Source organism: Polypterus senegalus, chromosome 3 (assembly GCF_016835505.1).
Source record: "Polypterus senegalus isolate Bchr_013 chromosome 3, ASM1683550v1, whole genome shotgun sequence".
In the NCBI taxonomy this organism is placed as follows: Eukaryota; Metazoa; Chordata; class Cladistia; order Polypteriformes; family Polypteridae; genus Polypterus; species Polypterus senegalus.
This window is the reverse complement of record NC_053156.1, coordinates 242,362,677-242,381,064: the sequence shown is the minus strand read 5'-3', so window position 1 is coordinate 242,381,064 and position 18,388 is coordinate 242,362,677. Positions and strand designations below refer to the sequence as shown.

The following is an 18,388-nucleotide window of genomic DNA, read 5'->3' as shown; positions in this document are numbered from 1 at the left end:
GTCACTTTAAAGAAGTAATGCATGTGTTTTGGAAAGGTCATAATTCTAGAATATAATGGTTATTTGTTTTGAGTTCAAGTCTTGCCAGAGAATTTGTCAAACATTTGCAGTGTTGGTAAATTTACAGTTATAAGAGGTAGTCTCAATATTTTGTAATGTAGTTTGGGGGCTGTTTTCTGAGTTGTTGGTTGCTTGTATGCCATGGCTGGTAAAAACACCTTTAAATGTATCTGTCACAACTGAATCTGTTCAATTTCAAAATACCTGATGTAGTAGTTTCAAAGAGGATTATAAAATATTTGACAACATGCCTGCTCAGAAATGTATGAACAATGATAACCTCACCTTTGAATACGGTGTTGTTCATCTGTGACAAGTCACCTTTTCACTTTTCCAATTCTGCTGTTTCTCTGAAAGTAACTTCTAAGGTCATCCTCAATGCATGGTTTCTGTCAAATCTGTGAGCTTTGCATCATACTCAGTCTCTGCTTTGGCAATTCTTTCAGTGTTGTATCATTCACAGACAAGCTGCTTTGCACATTATGCACCTTCTCGTTTATTCCATCACCGAGGCTGTTGTTTGGGTCTCCCATGAGCATACTTGTACCCAGCATGTGGAAGACGGTACCTACCACAGCTATTTTTCCATTCTTCCCCTTTCTTTTTAAACCAACCAAAAAATATTTTTTTCATTGAGTTTGATCATAATACACATATGAGATAGACTGCTGCTACTTCATACCGTCAGCAATGAGGCAGCTCCAGTGATGTCCATGTGTCTTCTTTTACATATATTGTGTTTATTTCTTTTGCAAGATGTTTTCAGTAAGTCTCCATGCTAATTCCTTTCACTCTGACACCTTATCTTGTCCTGCAGTTTGCTCCAGTCATTTAGCATGACATTACCATAAGAATGTTACACAGGCTGTCTTTGTAAGCCACAACGGCATCAGAAGCCATGGATTGCAATCAGCTCCAGCCATCCCAACCAGCAAAATTTCAAGCTGCAGACAGTCTTGCTAGGAGATGGGTGGCACTCAAGACATGTGATACTGCTTATGAGTCACATTATCTCTGTGACTAACAATTCCAAATCTCCTCAGTCAAAAAGGCAAACAAACAGCAAGCAGTTGCCAAGCAATGTTACACAGCTCTGCATTTTGCCATGAATCTGTCATTTTATTTTTATACTCAGCATGTTAGTTATAAATGGCTGTCTAACACTTTTAGTACATTAGGGTAGATCATTGTGCAATGCGATCACTGTTATAAAGGTAGTTCAGTTAAAGTTTGCTATTTCATATTCTGACCTTGTTGTTTTGGAATGTATTTGTAAAATGTAGTATATTTTTAAGTCTAAGCAGATGCAAGAAAGTGGAATATAACAAGAGAAATCAAGGTTCACCTATACAGTGTGTAGAAGAAAAACACCAGACGATGAGTGAATATGACAGAATTAATGTAGCAAGGTATGTGAAGAAATCTGTCTGAAAAACAAAAAACATAACTCTCATGTCAGAAGACAGACTCAGAGAGCATAAAAAAAGGAAACAGTCACAGAAAAATATATATTTATATGCACACATGTGTGAAAATAAAAATCAATATACTATAGCATACCACATTGCCATAGATATGAATTATAAATCAGACATGTATTAAATAGATGCAACATTTTGAGAATTTAAGTATGAAAATGAACAAATAAAGAATTACAAATAATCAAGGGAAATAATCAAAGACCTCATAAAATATGGTAAAATATGTGCATTTAGACTACGCACAGAGCTGGACTTGCTCTGTCACTTCAGAAATCATGGCTTTTGTCTTTTGGATATTTGCTTTACTTAAAATTGTGAGTGCTTATGGCTTTTCATCAGGATTTGTGCAATATTAGATTTTTGTTTCATTTTTCTCCACTGCTGCTACGTCTTGCTTGCCAGAGATGTATTTGTAAATTGCTGCTTTTATATGGTTATCTTTATTTACCAACAGTTTTACATTTAATGATTTGTTGCGTGCAATGTGCAAATCCCTATACAATTTGATGGTTGTTATTACTTTTGTCAAATCCTAATATCAAGCATTGGTGTGTTGTCTTGGTGGGAGTTGTGGGTAGGACTGTTTTTTTCAGGAAGGCCAGAGTCACTTATAAAAGGCCATTAAGATCCAGTACATAACGGTATGTTTTTCCTTTTGCTGCATAACTGACCAGCATAACTACAGTAATTAAAGCCACAGTAAAACATCATAAAGTAAAACATTCCTATGGAGACCCAGGTTTTGGCATGCAAAGATACGTCATAGTACGAAAAAGGTTAAACACTTGTTTAAAATATCTATAGCAACTGAAAAGGACTAAGATTCCATGATTTTATCTGAGCAGCCTAGTAATCTTTTGCAGAGACACTAAGCGAACAGGAACATCAATTTGTCTGAATATTTCAGAAACCATAAAATCAACAGTTGGGTGAAAGATACATTATATTCTACATTTCTTGCACAGTAAGAGTCAAATTTAAGTGAGCTGTCACATGTTTACCTCCTAGGTTAAATATCAGCAAGGCACCAAGATTTAATTTATGACAAGAAGTTAGGGAGAATAATGAAACTTCCAGAACATGTCCTTCTTATTTAAATAATCTGAGAAAATAGTACGCAAAAATACATTTATTTCCTAAGGTATGGCTATAGGTTCAAGGATATCTGGGGAATATTGCCACAATTCAGCTGAAGCAGGTAATAATAAAAATAAAACAAAAACTGTTTTAGTCTGCTGGATCATTGCATAAACTTTTAAAGCAAAGGAAATGAGAGAAATAAGTCTTTATATCAAAGTCGCAGCTGAAGCTGAACCAAAGTCAACTACCTAAAAAGGGATACTATATTATGTGACAATTGCAGCCACACATTCAAGCACAATGTGTTTATGAAAAACTAAAAAAAGGGACAGAGGACACTTATAGGAAGAACCCAAGCAAATAGCAGCCATCCATCCAAGGGAATTGTCAGGATGTGAATGAAAAGTGTAATATTTTGTTGTCTTTTTAATTATTTATTATTTATTTACATTTTTCTGTCTTTAATCCTTGATTAATGATTCCTTCAGTTTTGCTATTCTGAGTTGCTATGATGCCATGTTGTGATGTAACAGTGGCCATCTTACTTAAAGATGTACTACTGTTTTTAAAAATAAAGAATGATGTTAAAAAAGTCTTTGGCACTGAAACAAAAGTGAGTTACTGGTTTAGAAACCCAGTATATATATATATATATCCTTATAGATCCTTGTTCACCTTCTGTATTGAACCTACAAATATTTTCATTATTCCCTGCTATTTTGTGACACTCAGAGATGGACGTAAAGCCACATCGGTCATTGCTATAGCATGAAATGATCAGTGTTATAGTTTCAGAGAGAATGCCTGAAGGCAGTTTAATAATTAGGCAACAAGGAGATTAATTAAGGAGCAAGCAGAAATTAATCTCAGGACAGGTTGGGGTCAAAAAGTTAAAAAGGAAACAGTAGAGAGAACCCAAAAGACCAAATCAAAGACACAGGTCAAAAAAGAAAAACACCCAAATATACTAAAGGTGCATTGATTCATTTCCAGTAACTAGCACTACAATTATTTTTAAGTGAATCCAATACTTGAATGCCAGAAGCTGTGTGACACCATCTTTCTTTGGGACTGGATGAAACAAAAAACATCATGTAACATGATCATAGTATATTTAAATAGTATGACCACAACTGTGTAAAATAAGTTACAAAAAATGGTGGTCACCATACAAAAACACCACAAAATGGCATTGCCAGAATAATGATAAACTAAAACGCAGTTAAGTATTGTTATAACAAATGGTACATTCAATACAATTAAGCAACAGTCATAAAAGGAACTGATTCATTCAAACTAAAAAATTAGAGTTGGGTCAAATTACCAAAAGAACTAATTTAAATAAAAAGACAAAAAAAAAGATTAGTTTTTTCTTTTTATGTAACATACTTTATTTTGTTCTAACAGAATTTTCCCCTCACTGGTCAACACAGAAAAAAGCACAGTTTATTCTTATACTATGCCAGTGACCTCCCTGCACAGCATGCATAACAACAGCAACTGTAACCATGATGCATGCCTCATCATAGCATGATGTCAGAAACACCTGGAAGCAAACAGGAAGATGAACAAAGCAAGCATGAAAATGTTCAAAACAGCTTGGAAAAATTTACTTGTGTAACCTCAGATACTGATAGCACATGAGATGAACGGAGGGCCACAGTGTTAATCAATACATCTATTAGACTCAAATGATGTACCGGTAAATAAATTACACATGTAAAAAAAGAAGCTACCAGATAATAAGGTTAATATAAAATGAGAAAATACAACAGATACTTGTGAATGTCATCCTAATATAAACTCTTAATGGCATCATCAATTAAGAGAGATATTGTCAATATATAAGGTAACAGCAGTGCAATATTATAGTTTATTCTGCTTATTTTTTTCATTTAGACATAGATTCTTAATGTGAAAATTATTTTATATGTATGCTATTGTATTTAGTTACAAGTCAGATGATTGCAAAGTGGTAACATGAAGTGGAATACTCTGTAAGAGCTGGAAGCACAAAGGTTTTGAATAATGATTTAAAATGTAGTCTTTTACAATTTTAGACTTTTTAGGTCTCCAAAAACCAATACTTTGTATCGTATATATAAATGTGTACGCGTGGAAGTGTGTGTGTTTGACCACCCCAGAAGTGAGAGGTAGAGTCGGGGTAATGGTTCCGCCTCAGAGAAAACAGAAAACTCGCTTAGCCGCTAATAACACAAACGAGGTCAGCACATCAGCAAAATGAAATCCAGTAGAAAGAAAAAATTGCTTAGCTGCTGACATCGGCAAAACGGTATCCCTTTTACTTTTCCTTCTGCCACTAATACACAAGCGAGGCGAGCATGTCGGCAAAAGGAATCCTCCTAGGAGAGAGATACCCAGAGTAGTTCCTTTCAATCACCTGACATCTCTGCATTTCAATTTTTTTTTGATGATTTCAATAGTTTCTAAGACCCCCGGCTTTTTACAGCACAGGCTTGCACAGCTAGTTTATTTATAAAGCACTACAACAGTACAGGGTGGGCCTTTTATATGGATACACCTTAATAAAATGGGAATGATTGGTGATATTAACTTCCTGTTTGTGGCACATTAGTATATGTGAGGGGGAAAACTTTTCAAGATGGGTGGTGACCATGGTGGCCATTTTGGATCCAACTTTTGTTTTTTCAATAGGAAGAGGGTCATGTGACACATCAAACTTATTGGGAATTTCAAAGGAAAAACAATGGTGTGCTTGGTTTTAACGTAACTTTATTCTTTCATTAGTTATTTACAAGTTTCTGACCACTCATAAAATGTGTTCAATGTGCTGCCCATTGTGTTGGATTGTCAATGCAACCCTCTTCTCCCACTCTTCACACACTGATAGCAACACCGCACGAGAAATGCTAGCACAGGCTTCCAGTATCCGTAGTTTCAGGTGCTGCACATTTCGTATCTTCACAGCATGGACAATTGCCTTCAGATGACCCCAAAGATAAAAGTCTAAGGGGGTCAGATCGGGAGACCTTGGGGGCCATTCAACTAGCCCATGATGACCAATCTACTTTCCAGGAAACTGTTAATCTAGGAATGCTCGCAGCTGACACCCATAATGTGGTGGTGCACCATCTTGCTGGAAAAACTCAGGGAACGTGCCAGCTTCAGTGCATAAAGAGGGAAACATCATCATGTAGCAATTTGCATATCCAGTGGCCTTGAGGTTTCCATTGATGAAGAATGGCCCCACTATCTTTGTACCCCATATACCACACCATACCATCAATTTTTTGTTCCAACAGTCTTGGAGGGATCTATCCAATGTGGGTTAGTGTCAGACCAATAGCGGTGGTTTTGTTTGTTAACTTCACCATTCACATAAAAGTTTGCCTCATCACTGAACAAAATCTTCTGCGTAAACTGAGGGTCCTGTTCCAATTTTTGTTTTGCCCATTCTGCAAATTCAGTGAGCCGATCTGGGTCATCCTCGTTGAGATGCTGCAGTAGCTGGAGTTTGTAAGGGTGCCATTTGTGAGTAGTTAATATCCACTGAAGGGATGTTCGACTAATGCCACTCTCCAGTGACATGCGGCGAGTGCTACGCTGTGGGCTCTTGCTGAATGAAGCTAGGACAGCCACTGATGTTTCTTCATTAGTGACAGTTTTCATGTGTCCACATTTTGGCAAATCCAACACTGAACCAGTTTCACGAAACTTAGCAAGCAGTTTGCTAACTGTAGCATGGGAGATGGGTGGTTTTGTAGGGTGTCTTGCATTGAAATCTGCTGCAATGACCCGGTTTCTGCGTTCAGCAGACATCAACACAATTTCTATCCGCTCCTCACGTGTTAAACTCTGTGACATGTCAATGGCTGTAAACAAAGAGAAACTTGTAAATAACTCATGAAAGAATAAAGTTACGTTAAAATCAAGCACACCATCGTTTTTCTTGTGAAATTCCCAATAAGTTTGATGTGTCACATGACCCTCTTCCTATTGAAAAAACAAAAGTTGGATCCAAAATGGCCACCATGGTCACCACCCATCTTGAAAGGTTTTCCCCCTCACATATACTAATGTGCCACAAACAGGAAGTTAATATCACCAACCATTCCCATTTTATTAAGGTGTATCCATATAAATGGCCCACCCTGTACAATAGATAGATAGATAGATAGATAGATAGATAGATAGATAGATAGATAGATAGATAGATAGATAGATAGATAGATAGATAGATAGATAGATAGATAGATAGATAGATAGATAGATAGATAGATAGATAGATAGATAGATAGATAGATAGATAGATTTATTAATTTGTCCCCAGGGGGCTCTTTAAATAAATGAATAAACAGATATATATGTGTGTGCATATGCATATGAGTGTGTGTGTGTGTGTACATTCCTCTCATATCCACCTGATTCTTCCCTGGACACTCCACTTTTTTTCCACATTTCAATGATATTAGGTTTATTGGCAACATAAGTAAGTGTGTGCATAAATGTGTTCAGGGTGTGTTCCTACTGCATGAGTAATACTGTTCAAGGTCTCTAATGACAAAACTGCATTTAGAAAATGTATTAATAGATGTGTGAATATCTGTATTTAGTACAATTTAAGATCTTTGAACAAAGTACTATCATCAGTGTAAGATCACATTTTGTGCAAATAATAGTAGGTGAGCATTGCAGAGGCTGTAATTGCAAAGTTAATTGAGAAAAGGACAATATGTGTGACGGGACAGGTCAGGTCAGGTCAGGTTTATTGTCATATGTTCAGAGTACAATGAAATGCCTCCTCAGAACAGATGACAAACATCAAATGAAAAAAATAAAGATGAATGAATGAATTAATTAAAAAAATAAAGAAAGAAATAGAAAGTATACATAACATATGCATATGTACAATTATATACAATGTAATATTTTCATCATTTATTTTTACTCAGTCTTTATAAAGTTACAATGTTTGTTCTCATGATTGACTATTCAGCTACTGTTTAGGGTGTACTGGAGTGGTGTTATAAAAATAAATGTGATTTTCAAGTCTAGTAAGCTTGAAAGCTATTAGGACATTGCTATCGCTTTTGTAAGTCCAAACTGCAAAAGGAGAAACTCAGTTACCTGCTCCATATTAACAGGTCAAACAGCCAAGACCCATGGGTGAGGTTCTTAGTGGCTTGTTAGTCAGAAAGAACCAGAACAAACATTGAACATCCATCCATCCATCCATTTTATAACCCGCTGAATCCGAACACAGGGTCACGGGGGTCTGCTGGAGCCAATCCCAGCCAACACAGGGCACAAGGCAGGGACCAATCCTGGGCAGGGTGCCAACACACCGCAGGACAACATTGAACATGCAACTATATAAATAAAATGTATTAGGATTAGAATAATAACTGGAACTAGCAATTACCATATTCTTTTAACAAATTAAGAACTAGTTGACCTTTTGGCATGTGTTCCCCACATTAATTATTACATGACATGTGTCTCCATGTAAGGAAAATTGCTGATTTTTTATTATTGTTCCAGAGATAATAAATCTTCAGTTGGAAGTATGGGCAAAGTAATGGAGGTGAGAAAGAAAATTAAAAGTTTTAGTAGACATCTGGGGATATTCTTTCCTTATTGATAGATAAGGAACCAGATATACTTAGTGCCATGGATTTTATTAAATTAATTTTCAACTTGCCTTGTTTCTGCTTCCTTTGATTATATATTTATATTCTTCTGAAGAAGTTAAAAGAAAGAATGAAGTATTGGACCATTTGACGTTGTTTTAATAATTTGCGAAATGGCTGCACATTACTAACAGGTCACATTAAAAATGTACGCATATTTTAAGTACGTGTACACTACAGAGTATTATAATTTTCAGCTGTTACTTTTTAAATGACTGAACAATCTTTCTTAAAAATACACACTTCTTTGAGTAAGAAAACATTCATATGATGGCATTTAACAACTACTTTTTTATCTGTTTATAATGTCACGACTCAACCTGAGCTACAATATTATTTTGTGTTACAGACATACATAGAAAAAGAATATACCTTTGAAGCTGTACAGGCTTTTGATTAAAAAATATGTTTAGTAGGATGTTGTCAGACACCACTGCCCTTCATTCACAAAAGCCAAGTCTTATGGCCTTGATTTTAAAAGATTCAGTCAGGATACCAGATTAATTACACTCCAGTCCTTCACTGAAAGGTGGTTGGTGATGACTTCAACAAATGCAAGATACCTTAGTTTTATGTCACATCTGTATTCACATGCTCCACTGGGCATTACAAATGGGAAAATGTTGAGATTATCACAAGTGGAATAGGAAACTATGACATCAAACCTCTCCAGAGAAATAAAAGAGCTATTCAAACCCATACACAAAATGAAGCAGTCAATACACAATTAACTGGCAACAGTTTTGATGCTCTTACAATTATAATTATTAATTCTTTTAAATAGAAAACATGTTAATTTTCCTTAAAAACAATATATTGTACAATATGTTACTTTGCCTAGTTCTAGTTACGACACATTGTTTTTTCATGGAAAACTTGATAAGAGAATGTATCTGCAATTTTTGTGATTAATCAAGTGATTATGTATCCCTGTATAGATAGTTGAATAAAATAACAATGAAAATTTTGTTTTATACTAATAAAAATATACGGTATAAAAATAATCTCTCTATATATTATACTGTATATACTGTACACTAAATATCTACTTAGAATTATAAGCATCATTGTCTTGTCTTGTAACAGATAATTTTTATATAGTATGGAAAGTTATTCTTTTTTCTAGATTCTTTTTAAAATCAAAATAATAATGAATCACATATGGTGGTAGTGTTGTCTTCAGTATGCTTGTTTAGTATTCTGGTTCAGAACCATCTCCGTGCCGAATTACACCTATAAAAGTGACCTTTAGTTTATTAGTGCTCATCTCTTTTCAAGCTAGCAGTTTGTAATGTTACCTCGTGCTGGTACTTTATTCTTGTACACAGCAATTCTAAATGCTTCCAGCTGCTGACATTGAATATCCTTTTGCTTCCTAAGGGGAAGATTTGCCAGTTGTTCAAGGTGATTTTTTTTTTTTTTTTGATTTTTCAGAATTTCTCTACTGCTGGAAGAGGATGTGGGAGAGAATTTATAGAGCATGACCAATTGGGTCTGTTTGTCCAATGCTGCCTTACATCTTGATGGCTGGGGTCAGCAACTTGTTTTGTAGGTAACCGTCCAAAGAAAATGCCTCACAGCATGCTAGAAAAACTGACAGTCACATAAAAAATGGCCAGGAATATAATACTTAAGAGAAGGGATTTTTATGTTCAATTTCCATTTTATTGCTCATTATAATTATTGGCAGGGTGTTGGAATTAGCAAGGGACTTAGAGAAGAAAAAGAAACTAATTTGGCACTAACTTTTTTGCCTTTTTGTTCTTTTGAACATTTTGTTATATTTTTCTTTATTTTGAAATACTTTCCTTTTTTCTCTCCCTAGTAAGTCAGTTTTTTTTATGTTTTGAGACATTTATAGTCTTTCTTTCTTTTCAAAGTCAGCTCCCAATATTGTAGCCAGCATGCAGTAGTTGAGGGACTAGCTGGATTGAGCCTGCTTTTCTGGGTCTTTTTAGGAGGTGTCACATCCCTTTTGCCATATGTGAAACTCTATCTTACAACATTTTGAATTAAAAAGATGGTCATAACTTGATTTTCAGTTTGGTTAGTTAAATAAGTAGTAAAAAGTTATAAACCAATTAATTATATATGTTTGGAACAAAAAATGTGTTATGCAGAAAAGTATATTATGCAGAATATTTTCAAGTATTAAATATGGCATTTGAAGCTGATTTGTCATGTGGCTAGGTTCGCCGCTGATCGATTAAAGCAGCTAACAGCTGTCTCTTTGGAGCCCAACCAATATCTTTGTGATGTTTCAGGTTGAGTTCTTGTGTATTTTATGTTTAATTATTGTTTTGTTATATATAAAATCATTCATGTACTGTTCCTTTATATGTTCTTATGTTCAGTGTTGTTTGTGGGTGAAGCCCCAAGAGGACCCACTAGCTTTAAAACGTTGAGAGCCAGAGAGATCTAGTACTGGAGCATTAAAGTTGCTTGGAGTCTTTAAAGTATTGCTTTTTGCATTTGAATTGTCAATTTTTCTGACTATCTTTTTCTTGGATTTTGTTTTGGGACTTGTTTACTTAAGATTGGCTTTTAGGCAAATCTTTGTTTGCCCACTTTTTCCTCTTTTGAATACCATATATTCTCACGTATAAGGATCTTGAAACCTGAAAAATCGATCATAAAATCAGACCCCAACTTATACACCCGTTCAAAAATCAATCCATCCATCCATCATCTAACCCGCTGAATCCGAATACAGGGTCACGGGGGTCTGCTGGAGCCAATCCCAGCCAACACAGGGCACAAGGCAGGAACCAATCCTGGGCAGGGTGCCAACCCACCAAAGGACACACACAAACACACCAAGCACACACTAGGGCCAATTTAGAATCGCCAATCCACCTAACCTGCATGTCTTTGGATTGTGGGAGGAAACTGGAGTGCCCGGAGGAAACCCATGCAGACATGGGGAGAACATGCAAACTCCATGCAGGGAGGACCCGGGAAGCGAACCCGGGTCTCCTAACTGCGAGGCAGCAGCGCTACCACTGTGGCACTGTGCCGCCCCCCGTTCAAAAATGCAACAATTTTTTTTTTTTACATTTTCTTGCCTCCTCCAGCCTCTCATTAGTTTCTCAGACGAATCAAATTTTGTTGCAGCAATGCAGTTACCAATTTCTTTCGCTACTTCAAGGACATTTAATTTAAAGCCAGCTCCATATTTTCTTCTGATCGAACGCTTCATTGTACATAAGGGATGCTCTTACGATAAAAGTGTATGAGGGTGTGAGATAAGATACAAAAAACACAAATCAGTGCGAACGTTGCTTCGGAATAGTTTGGGTATTACCATGTGGTCACATAGGTACAATGGAGAGAGAGAGAGGGGGGGGTTAACAGCACACGCGGATACAGCACATTGCCACACCCACATAGAAAAAAAAGGCAGTGTGCTCCGCGTCAGGTGGGCATTAGCATATCATAATCCCTTGTACCAATAGCATGAGTTCTCCACATTTGACTTATACAGCTGACATTATAAAATACTAGAAATTATACTGTAAAATCAAGTCCCAGCTTATCTGCGAGTATATACGGTATTTCGTTAATCGTACTAACTTTTGTAAAAAAATCTATTCAATTTAAAGATTATTTGTCAGCTAAGCAGTATTTAACATTTTCTCTCTCTGGTAAGGCAATTTTGTATATTTTGGGACTTTTAAAGTCTTTATGAACTTTCAAAGTCAGCTTCTTATATTCAGATCAGCAGGTAGTAGTCACAGGACTAGCTGAATTGGGTTGAGCCTTTTCTGAGATGGATAGTTTAGGTTCCGACTTGCTTTAATGTTTTTTTAGAAGGCATTACACCCTTTTCCGCTATATGTAAAACTCTGTCTCGCAACATTTTGGATGAAAAAGAGACAGAAATGTTTGATGTACACATCAGGCAAACATGTAGATTCAGATTATTCCTCCATGAATGACAGACAGCTTTTGAAATGAAGCTTGAGAAGGAGTCTTATATTCTTATGGCCACTGTTCCATACCAGCCCATTTTATTTATAGTTCTTTAGACTTTTTATTCCAACCTTAAGTGAACTGCATTAAAATGAATTTAAAGCTTCTAAATGTAGACTCTTATGTCCAAGTCAGCACTTCAACCTATCACTCATTTACTTGTGGAAGTTGCTTAGAGAAGTAAAATTCTTTTAGGTGAGGAGGAAATGTCTTTGTGTGTCTCTATTACAATTGAAAATTAGAATCCATTAGGATAGATAATTATTTTTTAATATAAAACAACCAAATTATATCCAGATGGGGTAATACAACAAACTACAGAAGCCCAGAACAACTTACATTCACGTAAAAAATGAGATTAAGTAATAAGGCACATGTAAATATACTGGATATTGTTACAAATGGTTAGGAAGCAAGATGCATATTTAATTTTGGAAGTCAAGCAAAATCAAATCTCCAAATTTATTCTTACTTTTCACTAAAGGAAAGAAATTATTGAATAATCTTTGTTGAAGTTCTAAACTGAAATAAAGGATAGTCAGTGAACACAGCACTTGTCCACATGTGTGATACAGAAAGCACGTGTAAGATCTTGCCATTTTCTAGACTAAAATACCTGCAATGGCTCTTGCAATGTGTGGCCCTGACCAGAATAACCATATTCTTTAGAAATGTATTCCAAGTCCATATTATAGGAGATTTTATTCCAGTTTGGATAAAACATCAAAAAGCTAGCTAAATAAATAATTAAAAGTGATTAATTTGGCAATCAAGTAAATGGTGAAATGATGAAAAAACACAAACTTAACAAACAAATCCACAGAAACTGTTTAATAAAGGTTTTGACCTTCACTGACATAACCGTAACTCCCAATTTCAAGCTTTTGCGGGCTAGCTATGCTTTGAAGGTGGGCAGCTTGCACATCACAACACTGCAAAATTAACCTCTACTGAACTTTGCTTAGTGGGTGGTCTAACCCCTCCTGTAAGCCTGGCTGGGCACATGAGTCATGTACAGAAGTGACCATTAAATTCAGGTGGCCACTAGGAGTAAGCTCTGGGAGAGCAACCATGATGGAAGAAAGGTCAGAAGCCAGAAATCAGCAAAATAACAATACTTACAATGTCACAAATGAACAGAAGGTCAATTACAGACTAAGAGGCAACAGAGGCATAAATCCAAAAGACAGCTAAACTAGGAAAGAAAAAGTTTCAAAAAAAGGCCATTAAGCACAGTGTTACAGCCATTCTCATCATGTGTTAACCCTCCTATTTCACGGGACTGTGGCGGAGTTCATGCAGTCAAGTAACAAAACTAGATGGGCAGGGTTAGGAGCAAAAAGAGCATGTAATGAGGGGACTGGGTAAGCCTACTTTTGACATACCATTCTCTAATGAAGTTCTCATTCTCATTCTGCATTTTATTTTTGTCTGTTTTATACTCTTGCAGATCTTCATGACCACTAATTTAGCATGTGTCCTAACTCACCGTCTGATACTAGACTCGGTTAACACTTGGCAACAAGTGATCTTTTAAACTGCATGTTAGAAATTCTTTTGAATTACTTGCTGATGCTATTTCACCACTGAGCTCTGACCTGCTTTTAAAGGGCCAGGCACCCATGTCTGATACTGCATCGCCTGCCCATGTTTAACATAAGCAGGTTCACACAGCTCTACTGTGGCCTCTGGTCTCTCTGCAGCCTTCTGACCTCCTGCTTTTGTTCCAGTCCTTCAGGACTTCTCTTTCACCCTGCTGCATCTGACAAATTCCCTTCCAGCATTCCTGAGTTGCAGTAATACGCTCTTATAAAGGCGACAACAGTAACATCCATTATGTTTCAGTCGCATCTCCCCTTTCTGTGTATGTATGCATAGTGAACTTCCTTGTGAGAGTGGCAATTTTATACAGATTTACTTTTTAGTCTGAAATCATTTTGAAGTTTTATGCACTCTAGTTTTATTTTTATCTCTTTTGTGCTAATTTTGATCTTTTTCATTGTGCTGTTGTTTGTCATCATATTTATTCACTGCTTCACAACCACTATGTTTGGATTTTCAGGTTAGGATGCTCTCCGGTTATTAGTGACACATTCCTGATGCCTACCACATGATCACCAGAAGCAGTGTGGTAAGACACAATCACTAGAAAAGTATTTAAGATAGCAGTGCACGATTTTCAAGTCACACTGATCATGCTACTAAACTTTTGTGGTGCTAGTTGGTGTGCGTATGGAATTAATAGGACTTTGAACTTAATGTGAACCTAATAGAATTTAATTTGGTTTGACCCTCTGACTTTTGACCACTGTCTATTCTGACCTTGAGCTTGTTTCTTTTTCATTTTCTAATCAATTTGACTTCCACTACTATTTTCTCATGAAAGAACACTTTGTTGCTAACTTGTCTTGGCTTATTCTATTCATAACATTACTTTTAGCAATTAATATTTTTTCAGGACAAGAATCAAAAAATTGAATAGAATCAATTGAGATTTTTAAAAATAATTTAGTGTGCATATGGCAGGGTACATTTTTGTGTTTAGCGGTTTGTTTTCTATCTTGGTAAGTCATACTATGTTTTGTAACACTATGCAGCCCTCTCAGCTTCTATGCACTCTATGAGAATGAATTGAAATGAAAAGAATTGATAAAGTCAGTAAGGGAGTGCGATGGTTAGTGCTGCACTCTTGCAGATCCTGTGGTTGGTTATGGAGTGTATGAAGTTACATGTACTGTCTGTGTCAGTATGGGTTTCCTCCAGGTACGTACTGCAAGTGAAATGGTGTCTCTAAATTGACCCTAGTTTGAAGGAGAATGTGTTTTTATGTGTGTATGTGTGTGAATGTGAGAGTCTTGTGATAAACCATTGCATTGTACAGGGTTGTCTTCTGCCCTGCTTCCAGTGCTGCTGGGTTGGGTTCTGGCCCTCTGAGACCTTGAACTGTCTCAAGTGGGCTTAAGAAAACCTTTATGTATGAATTCAGAATGCTGCTAGAAAAGGTAATTTAATTAATAACACTGAATTATCCATAGAAACTTGTATGTTTACTCATCTTGCCTTTTAATAGGGCTGCAATTTTTTTTATACTAGTGGATGCTGCTTATTAGTTCTATAACACAGGCACTGTATCATAGAACTCTTTGGAATTTGATGTTTAAATATTAAAATGCTTATAATCATTATTATTCAAACCAATTATTTACATTAACTATTATATTTTTGCATAATTTCCATTAAGACAAACTTTCCATGTTTACTGATTTATTTCAGAACTTTCATAGATATTAAAGATAAGTGAAATTTTTGTACTTTATCTATCCATCCATTTTCTAACCCGCTGAATCCGAATACAGGGGTCTGCTGGAGCCAATCCCAGGAACCAATCCTGGGCAGGGTGTAGAGCCAATTTAGAATCAATCCACCTAACCTGCATGTCTTTGGATTGTGGGAGGAAACAGGAAACCCACGCAGACACAGGAGAACATGCAAACTCCACGCAGGAGGCGAACCGGTCTCCTAACTGCGCAGCAGCGCTTCTGCCGCCCTTTTTGTACTTTATCTTTGCTTAAATTTTAAACTGAAGTAAAGGATGTCCAGCATGTATTACATTCCAGTCAAGCATTCTACATAAATATGGCCATATTTAAAATTCATAATATTAAAAAAAAAGAAAGTCATAATTAAAACCACATTCATCTACCTCAATGAACATTTCTCAGATATACAATTAATACATTTACAAGATCCAATTTGCAGAAAAACTTCGCTCAACAGACAAACGGAATGAAAGGTGACAATCTGATAATAATTGTTCCAAATCCCCCCTTACCGGCACCTTACAAGGACAAACTTATTGAAAGGCATATTGCAAACATCCATCCATCCATTATCCAACCTGCTATATTCTCACGGGGGTCTGCTGGAGCCAATCCCAGCCAACACAGGGCGCAAGGCAGGAAACAAACCCCAGGCAGGGTGCCAGCCCACCGTAGGGCACACACACACACCAAGCACACACTAGGGACAATTTAGAATCGGCAATGCACCAAACCTGCATGTCTTTGGACCATGGGAGGAAACCAACGCAGACATGGAGAGAACATGCAAACACCACGCAGGGTGGACGTGGGAAGCGAACCTGGGTCTCTTAACTGTGAGGCACCAGCTCTACCCACTGCGCCACCCCATATTGCAAATAAATGAAGTCACATCACTAATGAGCACATAAGAGTACTATTGGGGAATATCTAGTTGAATAAATAATTAAAATCATTCTTCAGCACAGTTGTAAGCAAATCCAGTTAGCATGATTTATCTGCTTTAGAAACAGAAGTATAAGTTTCGAACTTATAACAAAAGTTTAACATTTCCCCTCAGAGTGCTACTGCCTTGTAATCTTTTAATGTTTTCCCCAGCAGTATTTTGTACTTTGGAATGCATCATGGCTTCTCCTTCACTTGTTTCTTGTCTGTTACAATTGTTTTCTTGCTTGTGTTTTCTCTCTTGGTATTCTGTATTAACTGTGCAACTTATTTGCAGTTGAAAATGGAAGAAGCATGATAACTAAAAGCAGCACAATGGAAACAAAAATTATATGTTACATATTTAAAAAAAAGAAACACAGAGAAATAAGTAAATTTAAAAGTAGAAAACACTAAAGCACCCATTATTGTTTTGTTCTCCTACTTAAATAAAAGAGTAGCTCAATTATATTTGTATTATTATAAATGAACTAGTTCATTTTATTGTATCAGCTTCACTCTAGAAAAATAACATCCAAAGCGAAACCTATTTCAAAGCCATACAATTTAATTCATTTATGACCGTCTCTTGATCTTATTTACACAGTTGTAATGACCTTCTGTCATTTTCTTCTGCATTCACTTGTTTGCATATTGAATTCTCACATGGATTATTCATCTTTTCTGCAACTACAACAAGATGTATACATTTAAATCTAAAGACAAACATTGTGTTTTTCCTAGCTTTCTGTTAATTCAAGAATACAAGAATCAATTCCTGGATGAGGACTAGAAAGCACAACCATATAGTTTGTGTCCCTGCAATGGTGTTCAGTTTGGACTATGAAAGATTTCAAAACTCCCCTGCCAACACGCAGTTCTTCATTTAAAAGAATTTATCATAACAGCGCTGTCTATTATGATGATATGTTGCTCCCCTGCCTCTTCCCCACTCCTTTAGGTTATACCATAGTCATACTACACTCGATGCCCAATATTTGGATACACTGGCATATACCTAGTCTCATTCCATTATGACTCTCTTATTCTTGGAGGATGTTTGCTGAACCTAACTTGCCCTGTGCTAACCTGGTGGTACCTTTTCCTCAGCTAGCTCTTTTTAGCCATGTACCTCCTCATAATAGTCATGTGAAATCAATTCCTGAAATGAGGTATGGATATTTTTCTTTTATATTTACATCAAATGTGTGCACACACTTTTCAAAATTTGAACATGCGTCTTGTCTAACAGTTAAATCATGTGAATGAAATAATTCCTTCAATAGAAGGAAACAGCATTTGATACAAATGGAAGGCACTGACTGAAATTGCTCATTAGTGTTCACAAATTACATATGTCTATAAATGTTTAACAACAATGATGGGAAATTTTTAATTATAAGAACTCTTTGATTAAAATATAACCCACTCTCACCTCGGAGTACTGCATCCTCCAACCATCCTTCTGCTGATACCAACATAGGTGAGACATCCCCACCCACAATTACAGCAGCCCAGGTGAGCAGAGAGCTGAAAAGACTTTGTGCCAGCAAAGCAGCGGGTCCAGATGGTGTATCGCCACGATTGCTGAAGGCCTGTGCGTTGGAACTGGGGAGTCCTCTACAGCGCATCTTCAACCTGAGCCTGGAACAGGGGAGAGTCCCAAGGCTTTGGAAAACATCTTGTATCACTCCTGTCCCAAAGGTATCACGTCCTAGTGAGCTGAATGACTTCCGGCCTGTTGCTCTGACGTCACATCTGATGAAGACCATGGAGCGGCTGCTGCTTCACCACCTGAGGCCACAGGTCCGCCACGCCCTCGACCCTCTGCAGTTTGCATACCAGGAGAAGGTGGGAGCGGAGGATGCCATCATCTATA

General features: G+C 36.6%; 1 long non-coding RNA gene across 1 annotated transcript in view; it reads right to left on the bottom strand.

The window, feature by feature from the left end:
• The window catches only part of LOC120526884, a 47,306-nt gene extending 46,318 nt beyond the window's left edge, over positions 1-988 (bottom strand). Inside the window, exon 1 of the long non-coding RNA XR_005633213.1 lies at positions 346-988. This is a non-coding gene — a long non-coding RNA (uncharacterized LOC120526884). The remainder of the gene's footprint in view (positions 1-345) is intronic.
• Between the last annotated feature and the right edge of the window lie 17,400 nt (positions 989-18,388).